At 41.4% G+C, this 17,640-nt stretch overlaps 1 protein-coding gene and 1 long non-coding RNA gene across 4 annotated transcripts in view; one reads left to right on the top strand and one right to left on the bottom strand.

Annotated features, from left to right (window-relative positions):
- The window catches only part of fars2 (phenylalanyl-tRNA synthetase 2, mitochondrial), a 126,468-nt gene that overhangs the window by 62,882 nt on the left and 45,946 nt on the right, over positions 1 to 17,640 (bottom strand). The gene's annotated exons all lie outside the window — the stretch shown is intronic.
- On the top strand, positions 3,848 to 13,081 carry LOC110017291 (uncharacterized). The gene is made up of 2 exons (XR_002292654.3): positions 3,848 to 9,467; positions 10,993 to 13,081. It is a non-coding gene; the product is annotated as an uncharacterized LOC110017291 (long non-coding RNA).

Below are 17,640 nucleotides of genomic sequence, written 5' to 3'. Positions count from 1 at the left end.
CTCCTGTTATTCCTTAGAACACCAGCTGACACTGCAGCAGTGACTTGACCTCTCCCACAGACAGACAGATGACCTCATTCACAGATTTCTGCAGTCGTCCTCACAGACGCTGACGTGTGGATGACCAAGCACATCACCTTTTCTCTAAGGGAGCGCCCAGCCACCCTGCAGAGGAAAATCTTTTCGGCTGTTTGTATTTGGGAGCTCGTTCTTTAGGTCATGACCAAGAACTCATGACTAGAGGTGAGTACTGTAACAAAGATCGACGTAAATTGAGAGCTTCGCTTTCTGACCACATAACAACCGACACCACTCCAAAGGCCACTGTTGATCTGATGCTCTGATCTTCCCTCACTTGTGAACAAGACCTTTCACCTGAGGCAGGACCTCTCCACCCACCCAAATGTAGAGAACAAACTATGCTTCTCTGGTTGAGAACCATGGTCTCAGACGTGGCACTACTGACATTCCAGCCACTTCAACCCGGCTGAAAACCGCCCCAATACACGCTGGAGGTCCAGGATCGATGAAGCCAACAGGACAACATCATCAGCGAAGAGCGGAGATGAAATCCATTTGTCCCCAAACCAGACCCTGTTCGGCCTGTGGCTTTGTCACACTACAAAACTCTGTACCTAAATATTATGGTCAGAACTGAAAGACCAGCAAGTAAATCCAGGTTTTTCTATGATGTGATGTAATCCTGGATGTGTAATTGTGAACTCTCCATCAGTCCATCTGAGAAAATACAAATGTGGCCAAGTTACGATGAACAATGTTCTTTTAAACCGAGCGACTATTTCTGAAACATGAAACCTTTGACCAGGGTTATCTAATTCAGTTTCACATATTCCTCATTTTGGTATTGTTACAACACTGTTTAATAAGCAATAATTACACTAAAACCTCCAAAAAGACCCACGGTGGACAGATTGTTCTATTTTCTGAATCAGGTTTACGTCCATCTTTGGCCTTTCTTGATGATGCCTGTTTAATAGTATCATCAATGCAGAGCTGCACAATGCATTAAAGACATCATCAGAGTCTGATTCACTGATGATTCGCTGTGATTTATGCCTGCAGCTGCCAGCCTGTCCATCCGCCGGTAATGACCAACCAACCACCTTCTGCCGTCTTCTTGGACATCAGCATTGATTAATGCGGCCTGCTGTTTCTCCTTTTCATTTGTTTGTGTCCTAAAAAGCACATCATCTGCCTCCTTCCTGCTGCCATCTGAACTCTAAAGCCCGGCAACATCCGACTTCTGCTTTGGAAGCAAAACTTGCCAGATGCACTGGCATCTACAAAAGCAGAAAAGGTTTCACTTGATGACAAGGTGAGAAAAAGATGGCTTGTGAAAGAGGCTGACTCCTACGTTATCTTTTATTAGTTGTGTGTTCTTTTTAACCATGTTTGGACATTTTTGTAAATGTTTCTTGGAGACCACAAGTATCTTTATTTTCTGATTTTCTGCATTCTTGATGATTCGTCAGCCCTCCTTCACCTTGTCCTCTACCAGAAGCGACACTTTGGGATGGTTGTCCCCCGAACCGCCATCGGGGTCTAGACTGAGGTTTATACTTCTATGGTCTGAGTTCATCTCTAGCACGAAAACCCCTCCCCCACCAGAGATGTCCCCTGTGACACCTATGTAACACACGCTCTTTGACAAACCGTAACCCTTCAGCCGTGACTGCGTTTGACGTAAATCAGCTGATTCTGACACAGCTTTTCATATCGGCTTTGCATAACAGTGTGTGAGGGTTTGCAATTGAATCGGTTAGTTCAAAAGGGGTCCAAGTCCAAGAGGTTTCTCTTTCCAGAAAATGATTTTGATTGCATGGCTTAAAGGGAGGCCACACCAAATGATTAATACTTTACCCAGATTTAGCACCAGTTCATAGCTTACAAATGCTATAATATGAAGCACCTCACTTTTATAATTTCAGAGGACTAGCAAACTAAAGTCTCTGGACTTGGGCCCTTCTTGAATTAAACAGGGGCGCTGCCATATTGGATAACTAGTGCTGCCATCTATGGGATAAAGATAAACCCACGCAAGAGAAGCCCAAGTCCAGGAATTTGGACTTAAAGCATTTTAAATGTCAGGCATAGTCAATACATTACAACGAAATTGGGACTTTTTTGCACATAATCAGATAGCTTATCCCTTGAAGACCATAGAACATATAATATCTCTATTTTGAAGAATTGTGGACTTGGGCCCCTTTTGAACTAACCGATTCTATTGGTCAGCAGGACAAATGTGGTTTTACTTAAAAGCTGTTTTATTCCTTTTTTGTCTTTTGTCCTTTTTTTAACAAATATGAACAGAGATTCTTTGCTTACATATAAAATAGTTTGGGTCCAACATAAAGAAAACTAACCAAACGAATATGCAACAAATGGGACTGAAAAAAAAATCCCACCCCTGGGTAACACTTCGGGGAGGTTTTATAGCAATGGACAAGTCCATACCACACACAAAAGGGGGTAGAGAAGCAAATAAACTAAATAGGAAGAAATAAAGGAGTGAATTAACTAACAAACAAAAGAATGTCTACAAAAAAGAGCTGGCATCTCCAAAGTGTTCTACCTGATTGTCAAGAGAAGCCACATCGCGCAAAGCTGCTTTTCTGAATCCAGAGCTACATTAGTTGAAATAATGTAAAGACTGCACTAAAGCTCTAGTGTTATAGAGTTAAAGCACATATTACTGTACCACAAATACATGTTTACTAGTATTCCTGATGATTCTCCTTATTGAAATGAATCACTCTGGAAAACCAGGTTAAAACTGACTTTTTCATTCCTATCTCCTAGAAGCCATCCTTCAGCGATTGATCAAACTTTAATCATGTGACTTAATGTCAGAGATCAGAAGCACTGTATATAAATATGTCTAACTCACTAGCTGCTGTTACATGTGCAAAATATCTTTCACCGGATCGAAGATCGGATTAGAATTGAACTGTGTACATGGGCCCAGAAAAACTCTATCCGATTATAACAAACGTTTACATACGCCACACTTTCGGTCAGAATAAATCATTTTGACATGAGCAGTTCTCTCTAAAACACCGGAAACGAAAGTAGAAGAAGAAATGTATAGTTCCGTTGTAAACAAACAAAACTGCTGCATAGAGCGAGAGGATCTTCTAAACGTGCTTTTATTATTGTTGTGATTATTATTAAGTGATTGTTTGCTCATACTTTTTATTAATCCGTGCTTTTTCTTCTAGGGGGAACAGAGCCAGAACAATGGTTAGGTTTAGGCCAATGTGGGCCAACAACAACAATTCACCGTGGATGTACTTAAAAAATATGTGCGGTCAAAGTGCATCTTGGCTGCACGTAAAAATGTGTTATTTTGTCTGGACACGATCGGACACACAAATTCACATGATTGTTGACAGGATTTCTCAGTTCTTTGCGGAGCGGCATTACCGCATTCAATAGCCGCCTCCACCAGCTCACACACCGTCCCAAAGCCCCTCCTCTGCTTGGAGACACGGTTCTCCCGAGTCCGGTAGCTCGCTCACGCAGAGCAGCCGGACGGACGGCGGTCCAAAGCCTCCCCCGGAGCGCACACCCTAACAAAGCACCCTCCCCTGCCTGCAAACACAGAGCTACGAGTCCGGCTGCTCTGCTCAGAGACATGCTTTGCTCACGTGGAGCAGCGGTCCTGTTTGCGCTCTAAAGCCTCCTCTGGAGCGCAACACCGTCTACACATGACCTAAAGCAGCGCAGTAGTGACCCACAAACGGATTACATTGTTTACATGCACGACAATCGGATCAACAATCGGCTTAGCCCACCTGTCTCGATTGACTGGAATTTTTGACGCGAATGAGTCTGATCGGGGCAGAGTATTCCAAACGGCGTGTGTACATGACGGATTTTTATTCGGATCAAGTGTTCATTCCGATTACTTTTGTACATGTAAACGCAGATACTGTTAAGCTCTTCATAGCTCAGAGGTCATCAGCAACCTTTCTGGGAAACAAACCAAAGGATGTGTTTTTTGGATGTGTGAACAGAAACATGAATGAATGTGACTGCAGCCTCAGTTTACAAACATCCCACATGCAATTAAGATGCTTTAGTACTTAATAAAAAACAAAAAGTGGTGTTTCAACCACTCTCCCCGGTTTGTGTTGTTCTGAATGCCGCTCAATGCTCAGCATGAAGCTCTGCTTTGACAACAGTTTGGAAGAAATCCGAACACCTCTGTGCTCTGATGAGGCTCCCCCGCTGTCTTGAGGATTTTCCCAGGCTTTCAATGCAGCCAGAGCACGTCCCAGTCTGGAGACAGTCAGCTTTCGCACCGTTTCACTTTACTTCACATCAATTTAGATGGTGCCAAGCGGGCTGCAGGCACATGCAGGAGACAACAGTTCCATCCAGCCACAGCAAAGGCAAGAGCAACGCTTTACTACAACCGGAACACGGCAACGGTGCTCTCTAGAATTTAAAGTATGGTGGCAGGGGGCTAGTGGTATGGGCTTGTGTTAAATCTAGAGACCTTACATCAGGGGTTCTCAAATTTTCCATAGCTGAGGGCCAAATTAGGAACTCGACATTAGACTGGGGGCCAATTTTGTTAAAAAAATGGATCAACAGAACAAGTTGTTTTTAACAACTTTAATGACCAAGTGTCATTTATACAGTTAACCAGGCCCTCCAGGTGTTTTCCCAGTTGCTGTCGGAGGTTGCTGCCCAGTTCTTCTACTCGTCTCGTAATTGTATCATCTGACAGACTTATTTCTTCAAACTTTTTCTTTTGCTCTGGACAAACAATGTCAGCTACTTTCAGCATCCATTCTTTTTACAAACTCCCCGTCACTGAAGGGTTTCTACACCGGGTCATTTCCAAAGCCACAACGTAGCTAGATTCTGTCACAGCTTCACTGGATTCAGCCATTTTTGTAAACATCTGCTGTGCAGCATAGCCTCGTTGTTGTTCTTGGAGCTTATTGTTGCACTCCTCGCCGATAGATTTGTCATTGTTTTTAAGATTTGTAACATAGTGATGATTTATATTGAATACTTTGAGCATTGCATTGACCTGCTTGCAAATAAGGCACATGACTTTATCCAGGCCATGAGGTACGACAAAGTAAGCATTTGTCCACTTGGCTTGAAAGCGCCTTTTCTCCTCGCCAAGACAACATTTTTCCTAAAAAGGAACCTGCTCTGGCTCTCTTTTATTGAGAGCCACAAAAATCTTCTCCAAGTAATTAGGGTAAATCATGAATTTGCAAGTTTCATTTTGCTTACATAAATCATCTAAATTCCTAGAGAAGTTTTTTGTCTGTTTGTTTTTACCTTCCCATAGAAACACTACTGCTTTTGTACAGTGTCCCTGAGTTTCTTGAAAGGTGCTTTAAAAATCAATTAACTTTGACTTTATGTAACCTGCACAAAACCTTTGAGCTGGAAAACATTCTTAATCTAAACGTTTATAGAAGTGTGTTTAGGATGTGACATAAGTAAACTATTGTTACTTATGCAGCTGCACAAAAACTGGTGAAGCTGTTCATGAGCCTCAAACATCCACAAAATATAATCGCTGCTATGGGTGAAATGGGACCCCACTTTCTTAAGTTCAGCGTCAGCAGTGGTTAAGGTCGTTAATGGAAGGGAGAAGGGGTCAGAAAAAAGGCTAGTTTATAACCTTGGATGAAGGTTTCCTACAACCAGGATTCAACTTTAATTGAAGAGTTAATGCTGCTCTCTGTTTCTTGTGACCGTATTCCTCCAGTTTGAGATGGCGTCAGCTGTTGAAGGCTTCAGAAGGAGCAACAGGGTGTCCGGTGATCATGCACAGCATCAGTTAATTATGACTGAAAGTCTAAGCTCTGCAGAGTCCAGGCACCAGCTCCACTGTCCTCAGCTCCAATTACTAGATCACCCCCTGATCCATGCTGCTGTACAAGTACGTTTTATTTTTAATTTCCTGGTTTTGCATGTAACTGATATGAACTGATTACACCAGGAGAGATGTAACTGCAGGGCTGATCTTCCGATGACATCTGGAAGAGCGCTGGAGTGTTAACATGCGCTGACATGAAGTAACCGAGCGGCAGTGGACATCATTAAGCTCCTCCTGGTTTGTCCTTCATGTAGGCACGTCTTTCCTATCACAAAGGAAGAGGTACATCTATGACCTTTATCGCCTCCTCCCACATTGCTTTTATGCCCTGACCTGTCTCTCCGTGGGTCCTCGCCCTCCTTCATGACAGAAAATAAAATGAGCTGAGAAGGTGAAACAGTCATCTAGAAGGACTTTCTGTTCCCGCTCACCTTCACCTGCTCTTCCTGTGATCTCACAGTGAGGACAGCAGATTCATTTATCGGGTTTAACAGGGTTTTGACCCAAACCACAGAGAACAGAACCAAACAGAAGGAACGTCCTCTATTAACACTGCGATTTCATTTTTTTTTAAAAAGAATTCAAGCAAAAAAGACAGAATTTACATCAGACATTATAAGTTGTCCCCAAACACCAGAAGCTGAACACTAATGGGAGACAATCATCAACTCCAAATGAGTCACATTCACTCTGGAAGTCCGTCGCTGAGGATTTGTGCTTTCTCAGGGTCTGGTATGTCTTGTTAATCTCTGCTCTTTGACTGCAAAGAGTCTGCCGTCACCGTGGAGACTCAAGAAGAAAACATGGCACCTCTTCTCAATCAAAGCTTCTAGACTAACTATGTCTCCAATTTGACCGTGTGATGGTGGAGTGATGGTACATGAGAGCTACAACAGGCTCCTTTACGTCCACAGGAGCAGAAAATCATCACCTTTTACAAACTTCGGCTCACTCTATGGAGCTCGGTGAGTTCCAGGATGGTTCTGTGACAGCTGTAGAAAAATATTCCAGTCAGCTGTCACTCCATAACGCAATGGAACAGACTGGTTAACTCAGCCACTCGATCCCAGTGTCAGACCATGTAAACTGGGGATAAACACGGGATCTTGAAGCTCACTGTTCACAGACATCAGTTAACCACAAAATTCATGCCATCTTCAGATTAGCTGAAGACCAGCACAGACCGCTTCACGGAAAGTGTTGTGGATAGGGTGAATGCTGTGGTTCAAAGCCCACTGCCTCAGAACCTTTGGGCATTGGAAGCACATTCTCTGAAGGAATTGATCACACTTCTTCATCTAAAGGTCTGAAACACCAGACAGGCTAGTTTTACTATATCTGTGACACTGTAACCAGTGAGACGTTTGGTGGAGGCATCATTATGGTGCGGGCTTATCTTCAGAAGCTGAGCTTAGGTGCTTGGTTCAGCTGAAAGGTACTTTGATTCTTTCAGCATAACAAAAGGCGATTCAATGAACATTTTGGGATGGCTCCTCCTGTTCCAACACGACTGCTCACCAGAGCACAAAGGGGATCCATAAAGACATGGATGAGCCAGTTAAATGTAGCTGGTTTACAGTAATAATCGCCCTGCACAGATTCCTAATGAAAGTCTGACGGAGCATTTTTAGGGTGAATGCATGTACAATCCAACATTGTGCATCCTTGTTCTTAACCGGAGAAGAGCTCACTCACCTGCTGAGTTTATCACAGAATCTCCTGTTACAACCATAACAAACATCAGAGCATGCGTCAATTAAAACTAATTACTAGTTTTTTTCACTTAAATTGGAATATTTAGAATGTTATCATTATTAATTATTTGACTTTTTGTTTGTGTGGAAGTTAGACAGCAGACCTGTGAAGAAAACTTTTAAAACAAAAAGGTTTCCTCCTAGAAGGAAGATGAAAACATGCTTTATTTGGTAATGTTTAAATATTAACCATTTTATTAAAGTTTCCAAATATCTAACACAAAAGAAAAATATAATTTTTGGCTCATTTTTGATGCAGTGCATTATCTTGTTGTAAGGATGTAAATGTGTGTTAATGCGTTTTGCATGTGGACAACAGCATGTCCACATGCAACACGCTAGGCGATGATTAACGCGTCCAACAGTGGGGCTGAGGATGAGTCTGGACCTCTGCAGCATAGCTACCGTTTTTGTTGATTTAGAATTTAGGCTAATCTGTTACAAACTTTAAGTCCAGTTTTCAATAAACCTAAAGTTACAGTTCGTCCTTAATATTCTGAATGCTATGCTAGTGTAGCATGTTTTTGGGCGGCCGTGGTGCAGCGGTTGGGCGGTCGACCCATGATCGTGTGAATGTGTGTGAATGTGTGTGTGACTGGGTGAATGGGTCTGTGACTGTAAAACGCTTTGGGCCTTGTAGGTAGAAAAGCGTTATATAAGCCATTTACCATTTACCAGTGTAGCATCCACAATTTTCTGCCTGACCTTTTTTTCTTTTTTTTTAAGCCTTTTATCCGAAATCCTTTTTAGGATCTTAAATGAATAATCTTGTGTTTCATATTTGTTTATCTCTGAACATGTTGGCAGAAATAGGAGATTGTTGGTTAAGGTCAGTGATCATTTCCCAAAGCAGCAGATGGGAATCAAAGTGCTGAGTCATGAAATCATCAAGCACTGAAATTCTGTATGAAAACATGGAGATGTACATTTTCCTGTTACACAGGTGTTATTATTCAGAATATTTATATTGTAGTAATAATATAGATAATTAACATAAATTTTATTATTCTGAAAATCTTGTTCAGGAAATGCTCTGTAATTAAAACATTTACATTCCTTTGACTACCGCAACACTTCTAACGTTTATATGAGCAATATAAAAAACTGAATTAGTCAACGGGGAAAAGCTTTGCCCTGTTATGCAACACCAATGTACAATAATGTAAAGGGTTGCAAAGCTGACATGAAAAGCTTTTCTCTGTGTCAATCAGCTGATCCACGTTGATCAGGTCAATGGGTGACTTATGGTAGGCCATTGAGTGTGTGTTTTTTTAGGCATCACCAGTCACCTCTTGGTGTTAAAGCGTTAAAAACAGTCACAGTCTTATCACTTGAGTCCATGAATGTGTCTGATGTTTTTGAGAAGCTTCTGCAGAAGCCAAACTCCCCCCTGAGGGCAATTCAGAAAAGATGCTGGACGTTTAAAAGCAAAGAAAATGATGCAATTTGGTTCAGGCACAAAAACGAAGAGTGTGTGTGGGTGTGTGTGTGAGCCTGGCAGACACACAGCATCTGTGCAGAGTTTAACACACACGCACAAACGTTGCTGATTCAGGTTGCGAGTCTGCGTGCTGACGCACAGATGGTCTCAAAAACAGCACAAAACCACAATCAGTTGCGTCTTCACGCTCGGTCTCATGCATGCTCATGCATGACGATGACGAAGGCGTGCTGAGTGGGCGGGGCTCAGGTCAGCAGATGCACAAACATTCATTCATCCCAGCTGCCCCGGCTAAAGAAGGACACCGCGCCTACACACACTCTGACGGAGCTGCATCCGCTGCACCGCCAGCAGGAGAGCAACAAGTGGAGCAGTCCGACCCGACACAGGGATGAAGGTGAGGCTTCATCGCTAGAGCGCCAACTTCAGGCATTACTGCAGAAACAACCATTTTGTAACGCTGCAAAGGCTTTTCTTGTCCTTATGCACAGAAACTCTGACTTGATCCGAGAAGCTTCAGGATGAAGCTGCAGCTCGGGGCTCTGAAAGCAATAAAATTCAACTTAACATCAATCGGCCAGATTTTCTAAACAGATTTTGAAGACAAAGATAAAATAATTTTTATTTCTGAGTATATTTCATGAACTTGGCTCCTTTATTTAAATCAAAGCTGTGAACAATCAGGTGGAGTTTTATCCAGCAAGAAAATAATGACTGCAAAGTTTTTACTTTTTATCCTAGAAAGACTACTCTCTTCTCTGGTCCTGTTAGGCCTCAGTGCAGCCTTTGACACTATTGACCACAGCAGTTTACTCCAAAGATTAGAGCATGACACAGGGATCAGAGGATCTGCCCTCCAGTGGTTTAAATCCTATTAATAAAATAGGCACCAGTTTGTTAATGTAAACGGACAGTCCTCTCACTGCACCGGCGTTAGCTACGGAGTCCCACAGGGCTCAGTTTTAGGACCCATCCTGTTTATGATTTACAAGCTGCCCCTAGGAAACAATCAGGAAACACAGCATTAATTTTCACTGTTATGCAGATGATACGCAGTTGTATTTATCCATGAAACCTGACCAGAATGACCAGATAGAGAAACTGAACGCCTGCATCAGAGACATCAAGACCTGGATGACAATTAATTACCTACTCTTGAACCCAGAAGAAACTGAGGTCATTATACTTGGTCCTAAAAACCTCAGAGATGCTCTGTCTGATCGGATAGTCTCCCTGGATGGTGTAAGTATAGCCCCCAATTCCACAGTTGGAAACCTTGGGGTTTTATTTGACCAGGATTTATCAATTAAGGCTCACATATCTCAAGATCAGAAATATTCTTTCTAAGAGTGATGCTGAAAAACTCATCCATGCATTTGTTACGTCTAGACTGGATTACTGTAACTCTTTGTTAGCAGCGTGTCCTAAGAGTTCCTTAAGAAGTCTCCAGCTTGTTCAGAACGTAGCAGCTAGATTGTTAGCAGGAACTAGCAGAAGAGATCACATCACTCCTGTGTTAGTTTCACTTCACTGGATCCCATTATCCTCCTGCTTACCTATAAGGCCTTACATGGAATGGCCCCATCTTATATTAAGGACCTCATAGTCCCTCACCGTCCAATCAGAACACTTTGCTCACAAAACGCAGGACTGCTTGTGGTCCCTAGAATTAGTAAAAGTACGGTTGGAGGTGGAGCGTTTAGCCACCAAGCCCCTGTCTTATGGAATAAGCTCCCAGCTCATGGAAGAGAGGCCGACTCAGTTTCCACATTCAAAGTTAGGTTCAAAACATTCCTTTTGGGACAGGGTTATTGTCAGACTAGCTAGAGACAGAGAACTTCTAATTCATTAGTTGCAAGTTGGGGAAACTATGGTGCACTGGGTTCCTGTCCTCTATTCTCATCTACTTTCCCGCTCCCCAGATTCCAGTCTGTGCCCCATTCCTTGGTCGTGGACCCCGCCTCTGGCTCATATGTGCTCCTGCCCCTGTACTTGGCCATGGACCTCTTGCCAGACTCGCTATTGTTCATATTTTATGACTGATTTTATATCTTTGTGCAATTACAGGTGTGAAGCCTGTTGAGACAACTGTGTTGTGATATTGGGCTATATAAATAAAATTGAATTAAATGTAATTGAATCCCTTTGCTACATTTAGACTATGAAGTCTTCCTCTTTTGTGATGGAACTTGACTGGAAATGTACAGGATTCTGGGTCTATTTCCCCCGTCTGACTGCTGACATCGTTTGGATCCTGACAGACCTCCAAAAAAGAGAGCTGACCATGCCCCCGAAGAAACCCCAGGAATACGAAGACCTCAAAAAGTCTCTTGACATTATTCAAGAAACGCTGAAAAGCTTTATGGAACAAGTGTCGGCTAAGCTAACGCCACTTTGGGAAATGATGGAAGAGTTCCGAAGATTTCGGTCTCAAAATGAGCAGCGAGAAAACCGGGTCGAGATTCTGGAGAAAAGACTGGACGATGTGGAACAGCAAGTAAGGATGAATAATGTCATTCTCACTGGAGTACCTTTCAAGCCTCGAGCGAAGCTGAATGCAGCAGGAGCAAGCACTGCTAATGCTAGCGCTAGCGTAGCTAGCAGTGCTAATACGGAGATCGGTGCAGAGTCTCTTGAGCAGCAAATACATTCATTTCTCACATCTAAAGGGGTTTCCCTGGATCTCAATACCATCGAGACCTGCCACCTGCTCCCCAGGAAGAAGGAGACGGATAAACCAGCGATCATCAGGTTTGTGAATCACAGACACAAGCTAGCTTTGATGAATCAACGCAAAAATCTCAGAGGATCTGCTGTTTATCTGAACGACCATCTGACCAGAAGGAATGCTGAAATCTCAAAACATGCACGGCTTCTCAGGAAGCGTAAGCAGATTGAGAACACTTGGGTTAAAGGCTGCAAGATTTACGTCAAACCGCTCGGTCCAGAGGACCGGTCCAAGGTTCTGGTTGTGAACACCATGAAGGACTTTGAGAAGTGTTTGATCACGGTCGTCTGAAACAACATGGAGTAATAAACCAAAGAGCCAAATAATTTCAAGAAATATGACACGTGGATTCATCACTTTCTCTGTATGTCTGACGTCACCTGAATAACAGCAGAGTTCTGACCTGCAGACAACTTGACCTCAACTTTCACCGTCGCTGATATCAGCTGAAGAAGGATATGGACCTGAATCTAATGTCTGCAGACATAACATCGAAGAGAACTATTAACTCTGTTTTGAACCCAGAAGATCAGCTGTTATCAGTAAAAGTAGAAATACCAACCTTGGACAATCGACAGTTATGGACCCTTTTTTATTTTTCCCCCACAGCATTACTTTATTAAAAAAAAAAAAAAAAAAAAAAAATACAAAAGAAAAAAAAAATTAAAAAAAGTAAAACAAATGATTAATCACTTATTGAAAATTGTTAAATTGATTGACTTTTAATGATATTACTTCACTTGCTCCAAAAATTGATAAATTGAATCAAAAATCATTCCTAATGTAGCATAATTTTGCACATGTTTTAACTTTTGATACTTGATGAAATTTTGTTATGAAAATTCCTGAAACAGTGTTGTGTCTACTTTACGGATATAGTATTATGTTTATTCATATGAATGGCTTTTATAAGTAACATAATCTGCATATATTTCAGATGACTGATCTGCATTTGCCATGTTGATTTCTAAAATAGTTATTTTTGACGTAATACTTAAGTAATTCACCTTTGTCATGTGCTTTATCGATATCTTATGATTCTTAATTCTGTCTGATAAAACCTAGGAACCGGATATTGATAAATCATGTAATAAAATGGTTACAGTATAACGGGGTGGGATTATATAAATTCGCTTCCTTCCACTCCCTTTCAAGCAATATTTATTAATATGTCTAATTATCCTAAGTTTGATTAGTTACTGTATGAATGTATAACTGATGATTATATTGCTGTTGTGTATTATTTCTACCTAATTGCTTGAAATAAACCATTTCAAATCAAATCAAAACCTTATTCTTTCAAAAATTCCTGCAGGCAAGTTTTCCCCTGAATGAATCTAGACCTTCAACATAAAACAACCTATTTTTATCAGCAGCACGTATTTTTAGCAGCAGCGGCAGCGGGGTGGCCTCTCTGCAGAGCTCACTCACTCTGCTTTAATATTTCAGGGTCAGAATGGAGGCTGCTCAGCCAGAAAACCCCACAGCTGCAAACAGACTGCTTCCTGCACTTTCACACTGAGCAGACAAGCCTTTCAAATGAGGGTGATGCAGAAAACACACCAGCGGTTAAACACACGGCTTTCACTTGGAATAAATGCACTTCCTCACCTCATGGTGTTCAGACATTTAGAAAAACAACCAATATCCCAGTAACAGGTAAATATTTAGACCAAAGGTGGAGGTTTGTTTTAAAGATAATAATCTACAAACACTACTAATAACAAAGAAAAAAAAAAGGTTACAAAACTAAAATCTGGCTATAGAATGATTAACAGTTTGACCAGAGGGAACTGGAGAACTGTTGCAAAACGTCTTTCCACAACGCCCTCATTCTCCCCCCACAGTGGGCCTTCACACATCACTCACAGCTAAGGTTAGGAATTCTATACTCAGTCATAATAGGGGTGGGATTATATAAATTCGCTTCTTCTCACTCCTTTTCAAGCAATAAATCAAGCTCTACTTAACTTTAGTTAATTATCTTTAATTAAGCAAATGTGATTTAAGTGACTTTTTTGTTTTGTTTTATTTTTTGTCTTTTTAAACTTTGCATTTCAACATTTCTGCAATGAGTTTGATAAATCTGTGTACGGTAATTTCTTTAGTGCTTTGACTACAATGCTTGAAATAAATCAATAAATCAATAAATCAAATAATGTTGATGACTTTTGGCCTTTAAGTTGAAAACAGCTAAACTTTATTTCCTGAAATGATGACAAAATAATTTGTTTTTCATTAATGCATCTGCAGTAGACAGCAAACCAACTAGTATAGACTAATCTATACTAGCCTATACTAGTATAAACCACCGGGGTCACAGGGCTGCCAGAGTCTTTCCCGGCCACTTGTGGGCGAAGGCAGGGGACATCCTGGATAACTCAGCGTACCATCACAGAGCCACACAACCAATGAAGCACCTTCTAGCTGTGATGTGAGGCTGCCAACCACTGCTCCACAGTCCTGAATAAACAAAGTTTATTCACAAAAAAGTTGTCCCCTCACAAACCCCAGAAAGAGACACACACAAACTGCATGTGTGTGTGTGCATGTGTGGGTGTGTTGGTGAAAGTGTGTCAGTATTTGTGTATTTTAGCTATTATGGGAGATTTTACTATAATCTTTTAGATTTTATCCATTGTTTTTAAAAAATTCTGATGATGAAGAAAAAGGGGCAAAAAAGAGAGTGATGAGAGATAGAAAGTCTGTCTACGGCTCGACTCCACGCCCCCGGTCGTCCCCCCAACTTTGGCTGGACGAAGCTCGTCTGCTGGACTTTAAATATGTAGATGTAGGGTTAGATAAGTTAATTCTTCTCTAAGAGTTCTGGTAAATCGCCTGTACGTCCTGGGGGAGGATCCCTCCTTCATGTGAGCATCCCTGAGGTTTCTTCGTTTTTTCCGGAAACCGTTTTTTTAGGAGTTTTCCTTACCGTGAAGGGGGGTCTAAGGGCAGGGATGCCAGTATAGCTTAGTCAGTTTGTTAGTTCGATTTAGTATTTTCCTATTGAATTCTATGTATTCATGATCCTTTTGAATTTATGTTTAACTTTTTCCATTACCTATACGAAAGCCCATTGAGACGACTGTTGTTGTGAATTTGGGCTAAACAAATAAATTGAATTGAATTGAAAAAGTATTGCTGGAAATATGAGATTGACAGGAAAAAAAGAGAATATCCATAAAGAGTAGAGGAGAGGATGGAAAAGAAGAGTGAACCTGGATGTGGTTTGCCTAAAAAACAAGGGAGGAAAAAATAAATGAGATGAAATAAAGAATAAAAGAGAATTTTACCTAAATGTAACAAAAAAAAGCATAAAGAATTGGAGGATCTGTCAGTCAGTATGGTGAGGTCAGGAGTCAGCAGAAGGGGGCGTGTCTTTACAAGACACAAAACACAAAGGAGAAGAGGGGTCACCACGCTCTCATCCTCTACCTGCTCTTTTCTCTTCCTGTGGCTTGATCCCTCAATCCTGTGGCAGGTGACAGAGTGGGGGTATGAAAAGTGAAAGAGGAAGAGCGGGGGACTATATTGCTTTATTGCAGACTCATCAGAAAAAAATGAGAGACGGAGGAGGGGGAAGAAGAGAAATGGAATCCCAGAGGAGGTGACAGACTAGGTTTAATGAGGGACTGGTGGATGGAGGGATGAAAGCAGGAAAGGGGGGGGGGGGTCACATGATTTATTCAGAGGTTGGGGGGGTGGGATTAAGACCTAGGGCTGCCACCTGAACCACATACACACACACCCACACATACACGCACACAGGGTCCCTTAGGAGCTCTGAGAAGCTGGTAATTGTGGCCAACACGACTTTAATCAGATTTCTGAATTCACCCTAATCACACGCATAAACATGCACAGATGCACGCATGTGCACAGGGGGTCAACACATGCACACACCATCATTTCCCATAAGGGGGGGGGGGTCTCTGTGTGTAAATCAGAGTTTGGCATGGAGGTGTGTTCCATAATGCCAAGTCCCATATGGTGCCTGCTGACTGCAGGGAAAACCCCAGAGACAGATACACACATGTGCACACATACACGCCAACAAAAAACACAAAAGCTAAAATGCAAGCTGAAAAGAGATATCGACTACAGCAAATACATATTCCATATTGGCATTTTTGCAGAAAGAGGAGAACAGAAAAAGAAATAAAAACCAGTATCCAACAATTATCCTCAGTCTGGACGGGAAAGTTTCAAATAGTTTCAAGACATTTCAAGCCTTTTATCTAACCTGATTTAAAACATGTAACAATATAAAGGCATGTGTACTTATTTATTATTTATTTTTTAATTTTGTTTTTTGTAATTTGGAGCAAAAAATATTCATACCAAAAAGGAAAGGATTAAAAACAATACTGTTGTACTGACAGCTAAAACGTTGTTTTACCATGGTCCGGTTGAATACTCGATTCTGACTGGCTGCTGGGTATGCATTACAACCTGATAACCGCACGGTGAAAAAAGAAGTTCCGGTCAGCTAGCTTAAATGTTTCGTATCACTGCGCCGGCTTCTTAAAAGCAACCTTTTGCTTCATCATCTGGACAAAAACAAGCGGTAAGAGGTGAGCTTTCCCTCTGAAGTGATGCTTTATTCAACCCATCGGGACGATCAGCATATATATATCGCCGAGACGTGGACTATAAGTTACGTGAGGCGGCGCGATGCGCTTTTTGTGAGAAAAGCGATCCAAATCGAAAAAAAAAAAACAAGAATTAAGGACTAAAACCTGGTCAATATGTATTGCTTTTGTAACTGACCATGGTATAAGTGAGTTAATGGCCTTTGAAGTGTGCGTTTATTACTTTTTAACGGACTTCGCGGAAGCAACCGTCCTCCGCTTCGCGTCGGATGGTTCAGGCTTCCCCGCCGTGCGTTAAAAAGTAATAAACGCACACTTCGTCAGCCATTAACCCTTACGTATCACCCACCAGCAGGTTAAACCAAAGTCATTGTTATGTTGACATCTTCAACTGTCGTACAATCTGTGTGATCCTCATAAAACGGTGTAATCCTACCAGTAAAGTACTGCGTCGAAGCATCTTAAAATGTATAAGAAACATTCCAGATAGTAGCTTCTAACTGGTGTTTAAACCGATTTGTCATGAGAATGACGTACAGGAAAAAGGCTTTAAAGCTTACGGTGAAAGTGTAGTTAAACACACACTGAAGATATGGTCTCAGTTTAGAAAACTAAAAACCACCTTTTTAAGCCATCTACTATGGATCCAGGCCTCCTGCGATATCACAACGGTATCACTCACTTCAAAGATCTACTTAGAGGATACTTTGGTTTCATTGTACAACTGAAAGAGAAATTTGATCTTTTGAAACTCAGATTTTTTTTCGTTACCTTCAAGTACGTCATTTCTTTGTTTCACAACTACCACAGAAACAGAAATAACTGACAAGATTTTTTCACTCAATCCATCCAGGAAGGGTATTATTTCTAAACTATATAACATTATGTTGGACCATAAATGTCTCTCTGTGGATACATTTAAGATGGCTTGAGAAAAAGATATGGGCCTCCCTACATCAGATGATACTTGGATTTCTGCTCTTAAACTGGTAAACTCATCTTCATTTTGTGCTCGACACCAACTAATTTAAGGTGGTACATCGGGTCCATATTTCCAGGGTTAGGCTGGCTTCTATGTACCCCACAGTTAGTCCACTATGTACAAGATGTATGTTATAAGACGTATGTATAAGATATATGTTCTTTTCATGCCCTCACTTGAATGTATATTGGAGGACAATCTTTGACACAATGTTTCGTGTATTTAAAACCGATTTAAAACCAAATCCATTAACAGCCGTTTTTGGGGC

This window comes from Oryzias latipes, chromosome 20 (assembly GCF_053564925.1).
Source record: "Oryzias latipes strain Hd-rR chromosome 20, Olatipes_Hd-rR_3.1".
Taxonomy (NCBI): domain Eukaryota; kingdom Metazoa; phylum Chordata; class Actinopteri; order Beloniformes; family Adrianichthyidae; genus Oryzias; species Oryzias latipes.
This window is presented reverse-complemented; position numbering and strand designations above follow the sequence as displayed.